An 11,368-nucleotide genomic window follows, 5' to 3' on the forward strand; every position below is an offset into this window, starting at 1 on the left:
TCTCAGTATTTTGTAAATCTCCACAGCCTTTTAAGAAGTGATCTTGTGGTTGACTCTTGTTATATTGTTATTGTGTGCTTTCATTGGAGGCTTTACATCCTTTTTGATGTTTTTTTTTCTTGGCCGACAATCTTTAATGTGTACATCAGATAAGAACTATCAATGTTGGCTTATAGACGTTGATACAAAAAGCTTTTATGCGTCAGTATGTTACCTCAGTGATTAAACAAAACAATAGTATTATGTCAATGAAGTGACGTCAAATAGCTACAGTGAGATGAGAATCTGCACTGGATTTCTCTTCATTGATTGTTCTATAGTAGATATAACCTTCTCAACCACGGCCACAGCTGACATTGTTAACAAATAAAGAGAAAAGAGTCTAAAAAAAGCTTGCAGCGTCTCTTTTCCCTCCAATCATGCGGCGAGTAGCAGTCTCACAGTTCAGACTGTGTGTTACAAATGCTCAAGTACATTAATCAGTGTGAATTTTGTTCGCACGACGCAGAAAATAGAAAATAAGAACAAAAAAGAATTTACATAAAAATTATGACACGATAAGCTGAAGCTTATTGTTTATTTTAGGTTATTCCAGCGGTTCTGACAAAACAAGAGAGGAGGCGCTAACGATGGGGATGTTGTTTACAGTGACCGCCTGGTACACAGGAGTGAGAACAGGAGAGGGAATTCAGCATTGTGTGTTTTTATGAATAAAGTGTCTTTAATGGCGCCTGCAGCAGCTCATGTTTCCTCCGCTCTCTCTTTAATCAGGTCACAATAATCTCGTCTACTGAAACAGTTTGCGCATGTGTGTCCTGTATTTGAATGTGCTTGTATGTGTGTGTCACAGGTCGTTCGAAGTTTGACCCACTTTTGTCGAGGTGATTTATTCAGCGACAAGTAGAGTCCCTGTGAAGACCGGCCTGTGATGATGTGTTGTGTCAGGGGAGAAAGGGGGAGGCATGGAGGATAAAGGAGAGCGGAAATAAGTCAGGAAAAGTAGATGAGGAATCTTTTCCAAAGTTCAAGTTTTCCCCACTCAAACTGACTTGATTAGCACTTCGCTCGCTCCCTCTGTCATATTTCTTTAACATCTCCGGCAAGAGTCAATTAGAAAAATGAGAGTAAATGTCACTGGGAAACAAGTCTCCCACTAATGCAATCAGACACACCGATACTCAGTCTCCAGCCTTCTCCAAGTCCCTCAACTCATACAGACACACACACACCTAAACACAAATGGCATGAGCTGCAGGATACGTAACCGTTTTGCAAACAAAGTCATCTAAATATAGTCGAATCGCTGCTATTTGCGTAAATATATGGCTACTCATCCAAGTATAGCAACAAAATGTGTGTGTTTTCTATTTTTCTCCCATCCTGCAGTACTTTATGAACTATCAGCGATGTTAGAAATCAAAGTTACAGTCGCATCACAAACACCTTCTAAACACATCTGAATAGCTGCTCGGGATGACACACTGTTTAAAATGATTAAAGAGGATTATCTGTCGAGGCTGAAGGTGATGATAACGTGACAACAGAGTCTTGATCTCTGCGAGATGAAAGCTAACATCCAGAGAGGATTTAAAAGACAATGGAAAGGATGTTGCAATGATGCCATTAAGAAGATACAGAGTATTAAGAAATAATGCTGTTTTGACAGCTGCAATCCTGCATCAACGCACATGGTGGGAATGAATCACTTCTTTGGTTTATATGTAATCTACTTTGGTACATGTCAAACTCACCTGTCAAAATGTGCAAAAGCAGCTGACAATTTGCAACATGTGATGACGTGTGTTTTAATGTGGAACGTATTACACACCCACTGTGTGCGTCAAAGATGTTAATATCAACTAATTACCCCTTCTGTCATAGGAGGATAACGGAGAGATTTGAAGAAACAAAGCAACATTTTTTTTAAAGTCTTATGACACGTGTTCCAGGTTCCAAAGCAACCAATGCATATTTTTATGAAATTACTGCTTAGATATTACTAATTTATAGAGGAAAATTGGAGATATATTTTTAGGTTACTTTTGGAAGGGCCGTGTTTTAGTCTCATGTTTTCAACATTCAGGGAGCAAATCTTACGATGGGAAGTGATGTCGGTAATGGTGAGTGTCCTGCTGAATTACACAAATGAAGCAAATCAAGCCGCAGCCGAGCCGCAGAGACCTGAACTAGTAGAGCTGGATGTGATTGCAGGTATCCGGATGCTGCCCTGATGAAATGACGCAACGATAATCAGTTTGGCCAGATTTCTTTTCTTTCTTTAAATTTTAAGCTCAAAAACAAAATCTTGATATTCCCTATAGATGACCTTAATATTACAAAGAAACTATTTGTAGAAATAGTTTTAAAGTGAATCCCTTGATAGAAACATATAATATAATGATATGTAATGATTTAGTATTGAATTTTAGGGTAGCACAGTCAAGCAGTGGAAAGCACTGTTGCCTCACAGCAATAAAATCCGGGTTTGATTCCAAGCAAGGGTTGTTTTGTAAGTAGTTTAAATGATTTAATTTGCAAGCATGCAACATACATTCAAATACAACATACACAAACATGCAAACATGGATGGAGAAATGGTGCTTTTCAGATTTTGGTGTGGTTTTAAATGCAGAGTAAAATTTATAATTAAGAAATCTGAATGCATGTATCATAACATGACAGGCCTATTTGTATTTAAGCCTTTTACTACAATGTAGGTGCTTGAAATCCTCATTTCTGCTGATAAAAACTGCGAAAGGGAAGGTGTTTCTATTACAGACACATCTTACGTGCAGTTAGAGACTCCTGATCACTGGAAACAGACCAAGAGGAGGCACCTTTCAGACCTTTCAAAGTCATCATCCATGTTGGGGCAGCTGTAACATTTCCAAAGGCCGAGACAGATCAGGGGGCTGAAAGCACTTTAACCTTTCCAGTGGCAGAGGCAGATTGAAGGGGGCTGCAGAGGAAAGTGATGGATTGTTGGCTGGGGCTGTGCTGTGCGCAGGAGCTGATCAGGCTGTGGTAGATGTGGTGAAGGCTGAGGTGTTGAAGGATTGTTTGTGCTATACATAAAAAGAAGGTAAGGGCAGTATCTCCAGAGCAGAAAAATATAAAATGGAGGGGGGAGTGACATGGCAAAAAACAAAACTCAGAAAAGGAACAACACGTGTGATGATGCCGTTGATGTTGACACTTGTCAGTTTCTCACTGGAAAAGAACTCATGGAAAGTTAAGTTGCTTCAGCTTTTGACAGCATATTTCATTTACTCTGGTCCCTCGGGGCGATTCTTAGTCTTCAACACCAGGAAATATGAACAAACATGTAAAATCAGGTTGCAGCATTGTGTTGCTGTGTTATTTAAACATTAGTACATGCAAGGTCAGTGGTGGCAAATTATTTATACCTTAAATGAAGATACTGCTCAAAATCGCTCAGTATATGCAACTTTTATAGGCTGCCAGTCTGATTAACTGGTGAACTGACTTTTTCTCCATGTTTCTTTTACAGATACTGGCAGGCCTAAGAACTGTGTCCCTTTTGTCCCATCCTTTGCATCCAGTCCCATTCAGATCAGTGTAAGAAAACCTTGATGTGAAAATAGTTCATGTCGATAGGGGAGTGGTAGTGGTGTTTTATTCCAGCCACATCTTATAGCTGCGGGTTTGTCTCTTGAGAAGGTCCAGGAATCGTCAAGCCTCGGGACAGTATCCATCACGAAGTCCAGAAGATGTATGTGTGCTCCACAGATGTGGTTGTGCAGAGAGACTACCCTCCCGAGAGCCAGAGAGAGAGATTGATATGAAAGAAGCGAAGGGAAATCTTATCCAGATGAACCGTGGGGCATCATGTAGAAACACAACCCTAAATCTATTGAATCTCCAGAAAGTCACGGTTACAAGCATTGTTCATGTATGACTGCAGGCAGTGGCACACAGGCATCACTAAAGTCATACCTGACAAGAAAAAGTATAAAAAAAAAAAAAGAAATGTCTGCTAACATGAACACAAAAAACAATGTGTAATCCAGGACATATTGAGTGTATGGATTATTTATGTGAAAAAATAAAATATTCCCCCTCGACTGTGTGGGATTGCGTTTTGACAATTTTGTCAATTCATTTGATTGAAACACAACTGACTGGACCCCATCAGGCAGTCGGCATCATCACTCCAGTTTCCAGTGGGATCATGGTGTCACATAACCACAAAAATAACTCGGACAGCAAAACAAAAAAAGCCCTCCTCATTTGTGCAGAAAGTTTACATCTGTTCTTTCTGCCGCTTTGTCTGGTTTGAGGGCTGAAATAATCACTTGGGTATTTTTTATTTTTTTGCAATGTTAACTAAAAAGAGACATTTGCATTTGTTTCTGTGAACCCCACATATTTCTGCAAAAATCACCTAAAACCCCCTTCAATACATAATGTTATTCTTTCAGAAAATTGGCAATAACACCATTTCAATTATCTTTGTCTGAAAAAGCATGGGATGATATCAGTAAATGAGCCAAAAAATAATTCCATCATTGTAATATAACTTTCAACATTGCTAAAATAGTTGTTCCTTCAGGAAAAACTGTGTTATTTCAACACAAATAAAGCAATTTATTAATTATTATATGTATAACATCATTTCTTTCTGATTGTTTGGCAGCCTACAGACAAATGTGTAGCTTGATGTAACAGGAGCAATTCATCATGCAAGAAATAAACCTGCAAAATAAAACTGACAGATGATAGAAGGAATTTCAAGTCAAACACTCCTGTTTGAACATTTGCATGAGAAAAGCTTGCAATATGCAAAGAGAGAGAGAAAATAGCATCCATGGTGAGGGAACATAAGAAAACTTCAAGCACCAAGAATAAAAATCTTTTCAAAAACTGCAACAATGCACAATTTCTGAGGATTAAGTGATGTGAACAATTCTGGGAATCCCAAAAATGCCCCGAGGCCAAAGGGAAAAGAGAAGTGAGCTACCAGTGCTGTCCAGGGAGATTACCAGGACCATTTTAGTATTATCATTATCCAATTACATAGCTGATTGAACTTGAAGCTCATTCTCGTGTCAGACCACTTCCCTGTTGCCATGCCAAGTTAAAATAGGCCAGCATTAAATGAGAACACTTCAGGTAGTGAAGCACATATTGAGATCTGTTGTATTTAAAAATACAAATCTCTTAATATTTGGAAAAAATGCCCTTGTCGAACAAACTGCTTCATATGTGTAACCAGCAGCTTCATCAAATGTTTCTTTCCCAAGTTAACTTTTAAATCTGCTCCAGAAATAATCTATTAACTTCTGGACTCTTCAAAACTCCTCCAACAACTTCACAACTCAGATAAACAGAACAGAGAGAAAACTGTTTTGATGCAACTCCTATTTCATGATGTTACATCAACACTGAGTCCAGGGAACATTACGAGAACTAAATGTGTGACATGATTTTTATTATTATTTTCCAAGACATGTACATACTTCAAAGCTTCAGGACTAATATACTTTGTTATGTAAGTATTTTATTATTTATGTGTCCTTTAATAATTTTCTTCACACAACGCAGAAAATCCAGTGGAACCACAGAATTATTCACCTATTTTAATATATTAGTTTATAGCTTTATCAATATTCCATGAGTATGAAACTGTTTTTGGAAACTAATTTAATATGGTGACCATTTTTGACAAAACAGCCTTTCATATTTGAATGCTCAAAAAATAAATCAGTATTTGTCTTCCTCCATCCGCTTTACTGCTTTATCCGACATGGAGTGAGACAATCTCAGCTGACTGGAAAGGCTGTTTTATGCTTGACGCGTCCACGAGCTCCACACGGGTCCTTGCGGCCAAATTACATCATTCCAGAAGCCACGCCCCTCCGTGCGGACCTGTTCATGCGGCACGTCATCGCTCCGTGCGCCTCCAAATTCGTTTGGCGATTGTCGAGGATTAATCATGGCACGTCGATCTGGGCCAAGTGTGGTGCTGGATGATCCCACTTGCATTTTCTCTAATTCCTCAACTCTAGTGGTAGAAAACTTGACTCTTGAAGCAAGAAGCAGATGAGAAGTTGGACTTGGATGCAAAAGAGTCTTTATTTTCCAGATGGTGATGACACCAGGTGGGGCTGAAGAGCTCCATGGTGGGGCTGAAGAGCTCCATGGTGGGGCTGACCAGCTCCATGGTGGGGCTGACCAGCTCCATGGTGGGGCTGATCAGCTCCATGGTTCTTTGTCTCTTCTTGCTGTTTCAGGTTGTTTCCTCCTGATCCACACCCATGGTGCAGTAGCATAGCTCGCCCCTCTCTCACCATGCAGTGTGTATTGCATGCAGTTAACTGTAAGCGTTCATGCTCAGGCTATGGCTCCGTTCATTCAGATCACGTGATTTTTGATGCCTCGTGGGGCTTGAAGCCCGAAGCCCCACTAACAACGTAATTTAGATGCTCAGAGCTGATTGGCTGGTGCTGATTGAGGCGGAGCTTCACAGAACCGGAGCGAGTCGTCACAAATACCAGCTTGTTAGCAGCTGAAGCTAACAAACAGTTAGGAATCAAAATAATTTGGTCGATTATTTACGAGTACGAGTTTGAAACTCTTACTTTAGTGGAGAAAGTGAAGGTAACTCGTGGTAGACTTAATTACATGGTGACCAACCATTTTCTAACATCTCTTGGAATCATAGTTTCACTGGTGGTTGAGTGGTTAAGCTTCTGTTGTACGGAGAATTTGATCTGGTTTGATTCCTGTCAAAAATTACGATTTTTTTTTTTTAATTGAATTATTTTTTTGATCGGATATCTCAAAGGCTCAACATTTTTTATGGGATCAGGGCCTGTATGGGTGTTATAATGTTGTGGCTAAAACGTTGAGCACCCACTTTACTTTGGAATTCAGTGGTGTCACTAGACCTGAAATAAAATCTTGCCCCACCAAGTATTTACATCTAGAAACGCCACTGACTTATGTTTCTGTCCGGTCTGCCTGTACGTTCTCCCCCCTTTCTCAGAGATCACACCACTATATTAACCTAGTCAGAGCGCTTACACCTGCGTGGTAAAGTACGCCACATTCGCGCACGTCCTTGTACTACTTGTCCCCCATAATTGGCTGCCTATGCCATTTCACATCAGCGCGGTGGTCATACCATTCTGTCTGATTAGTATGTTTTTTCCCTTTGTTTCATCAGAGGACCATAGCGGCTGCCAGGATCTTCTCTGCAGGTGCTTGACCTCCGTGTGAACTCACTCTCTGACTTTACCCCTCCCCTGGCTAGATTCTCAGCCCTGTAGTCTCTTACAAGCTGTAACTCACCTCAGCCGTGTTCCCTCTGCTACATTCTTTTTCCTTCTACACACTATACAGAGGGAGATGTGCAGAAAAAAAGGCGGAGCTGAAGGAAGGAGGAGGACTGAAGACTTGGTTTTAAAGACACTAGAAAGCATAAAGCTGCACATCATTTGTTTCTATGTCAGACTTCGACAGAGGGGAAATTAAAATTGGAGCGATTGTAGCATGGTGGTCATGAGCTCGGCTGGCAAGTTATTAGGACCTGGTTTGATCCCTGTACTAATTACTTTTTTCTTCTTCTAATATTTCATTCAAATATGTTATTAGGGACCGAACCCGAAAGCCTGAAGGCGAGGACCCTATTGTAATTGTAATGTTTTCTTTTTATTATTAGGGACTGAATCCAAAATGCCAGTCCTTCAAAGGAGGTCTGACCTGGATGCAAGGACCCTATTGTTTTTGTAATGTTCATTATTCTTTTTTCTTCTTCGTTTTGACGCCCTAAACACGCTCAAAAGTTCACCAACTTTGGCACGATAGTGAATATGTGCAGTTTATTCCGAATTTGTCATTACGGGTGGTATCTATCGCGGTCAGTGTATGAAATATTGTGTTTATTATGTTAATGCTGTTGTGAGGATGTAGCCAAAGTAGCAGATTTATAAATGTATGTGTATTGATAAGAGATGAGTGCAGCAGAATCCACTTAAACAGGGGGAAGAGAGTGTGTCTGGAGGATGGGGGTGGATGAGTGAGGGGCATATTCTCCCTTATTTTAAGTAATAATGTTGTAATATTGTCCTTTATGAGTATTGTTGTTCTTAATGCCTTTATGTGTATGAGTGTTGTGCAATTTTGAGCCATGTCAAAACCAATTTCTGACACCGTTGGGTCAGACAATAAATTCTATCTATCTATAGATGTGAAGAAGAGGAAGAGGAAATGGTGGAGGAGTGAGGGGCATAGAGGTGAAGAAGAGGAAGAAGAAATGGTGGAGGAGTGAGGGGCATAGAGGTGAAGAAGAGGCAGAGAAAATGGTGGAAAAGTGCAGAGTGGGTTAGTCGTGCAGTGAGAGTCTTCTGTGCAGGGAGGGGTTCAGACGTGAGATGAAAGAGGGGAAAGAAGTGGTATAAAAGTGTGAAGGGGGTCGTCCTGAGGATTGTGTGGTCCACCTAGTGAGGTTGTTTGTTGTTCTTCTTGTTGTTCTTTTTGTTTTGTTTTTGTTTTTATATTTACATTTTATTATGCGCACATCGCCATATTTGTACATCCAAAAATACCAATTTGTACTAACTGATCACCCTTTCAAGTCTACATAATTGCTAAAAGATTACATTTTGTGGTTGTTTGTTTATTTTTTAATGTATGTGGTTTGTTGTTGTTGTTTTTTTTTTAATAATCAGATATCTGGGATACTTGTCCCTATATATATATATATATATATATATATATATATATATATATATATATATATATATATATGTGTGTGTATATATATATACATATATATATATACACACACACACACACATATATATATATATATATATATACATATATACATATATACATATATATATATATATATATATATATATATATATATATATATTTTTTTTTTTCTTTATTTTTTGAAGAGCCTGGGTGTGGTGGATGAGTCTCTGTACAGCTGACCATCAATATAAAGTTTATCCACTACCAGAGAGGTTTTCTTTTCCTTCTGCCTGTTTTCTTTGAGGATTGGGTAAAGGATGTTCCTCCTATCATTAATCTCCCTACCTTTCCCTTTTACCACAACTTTCTCTTTGGATTTGTCAGATTTAGCGATGATGGGTCGGGGTCTGGTGCCTCTTCTTTGCCCGAGTCTGTGGAACTCAATGTTTTTTAGGGTCTCCTCCGGCATCTTGAGAACTGTGATCACAGTTGAAGTCCCTTCCAGGATGCTTACCATGAGTTGCTCCCGAGATCTGCGGGGTCGGTGGATGAGTCCTTCTTGTGTCTCTTTGCCGGGTTGTCTGGGGCCGGGACACCGGTAGACTCCATGGCACACTGGTAGTAGCAGTGATCGATAAACGCCTCGAGATGCTCCACTGTGGTGACTGCGACAGTGACTGTAACAAGACAAAAGGGTCTTGACAATATAAAGCCTGTGTAAGTTGTTCTCTTTCCGAGTATCTGCTTAAATATCTGCTCTGTACTTGTGGTATTAAACCACACTGTAAGTACAAGTGTCCTCAAATCAACAGGGACAGGAAATCTATTACGAAAGTTATCCTCCTCAGCAGTTTCTTCATTTCCAGCCTGAATCTAAACTCATTGTTCAAATTAGAGTGGACTGGTATTCCAGGTACTTTAGATGAGTTGTCTTATCCAATTTTCGGTGTGTTAATGTCAAGGTTAATACCAAAAATCTTGATTAGCACTCAGTGTCGAGGCCTTCGGGGCAAACTTCCTCCGCTCATTTAATGCTTCAAGTTGATTCAGGGACAAATGATCAGACACCACTTCAAATGCACAAAACCCTTCACAAAAAAGTCGGCGGTGGTGGGTTGAATCATTTTCCCCAATGTGCAATATTCGTCATGAACTGAGCTCATTATGAAAGCAATTTCTCTCTAACTAGGCCACAAATGAGACACTTTTTTGGAGTTGTCTTTCATTTTAACAGCCAAAACCACATGAAGAAAAAGTTTGTCCTTAACTGAGCCGGTCTCACAGTTTACTTGATGTGTGCAGACCGGTGTAGCACTGTATATGGACCCCCTGGAAAATGGACCCGGGGACCATCTACAATCTTACACTGGCCTTCAAATTATGAAATGAGTTTTTGTCTGCTGTTTGTCCTTCCAACTCTTCAAGCTTGACCACGTAGACCTTCAACTCCCTCATTCTCAGCAAATTTGTAAACATAATAAAAGAGTGGTCAGCTATTAAAGTTTGCATTAGTCATGCTGAGCTTCTTTCCAACAAGGAAATAATAACTTTGCTTAACACTGGGTGACGAGACATACGCTCAAATATGAACTCCGATAAATCAAAAAGTGAAATTCCTGTCAGGAAAAACCCTAAATAAGAGCTGCCCCATCAGCTTTCTCTCCCCAGGTTGCTGAACAATTTGTCAGTTGCAGCCGTGCTTTGCAAGTCTGTGCCGAAAATTCAGCACTGGTGTAAAAATAGCTGGCCAGTATGGTAGATCTCTACATCATGAGCTGCACTTTTAAACCAGGTATTAAAATAGACTCATAAAATCCCCCATTCTTTGTTTTGGTGCATTGCTTTTAGTATGCACTCTGCAGTCGAAGGTGAGTAGAGAGGTGAAAAACAGTACTAAAGTCAAATTTAGTCCAAGATGACAGCAGCTGTGCAGAAAATCACAGTTAAATGGCTTGCACAGAAAAAGAAGGCAAAGCCAAGCAAGTTCATTAATACACTGAGGCAGTTTCAAAGTGTTTCCATTAATTATTGAACAAAACAGAGTTAAATATTTAAAAAATGCTGTTTTCCTGACAAAAAACACTTATATTATATATATTAGGCAAAGCGGAGCAGTCTGAGGTCAGCAGTCCGTCTTACGTCCAAGGATACAAAGCTGCAGTCAGATTCATCAGCACACTCAGCAAACGCTTCATTTTGACTTTGTTTAGTTTCCCTGCCAACAGGCTAAATATACACGCTTGCAAAAGCACAATAAATCTTTAAATCTGTAATTGCAAGCTAATACCTGGTAATACTGTCTAACAAGCAACGCCCTAGAATAGAAATTTTACCAAATGCAATCAGTGGCGCTCTGTGTTAACATGCCCTCTCATTAAAAACCTGCTCAGGTTAATGAATAATGGCACTTTGTTATAATCTGAACCTCATTAAGTTCAAGAATTAAACCTCATGAAGTCCAAATATGAGCTGAAAAACAAGCTGACATTACGTCGTCATCAGCTGCTGATCCAGTTAGCGACTGTGATGCATAGGAATCATTTTTAGCCCGACTTTGTGTTTGCTGTGTGGGAAGGAGGCATTCCGGGTTACGAGCAGATATTTGTTCAAATTGAACAAACATCCAAACAAGCTTCAGTTACAC

Source organism: Lipophrys pholis, assembly GCF_963383615.2.
Source record: "Lipophrys pholis genome assembly, chromosome: 6".
Taxonomy (NCBI): Eukaryota; Metazoa; Chordata; class Actinopteri; order Blenniiformes; family Blenniidae; genus Lipophrys; species Lipophrys pholis.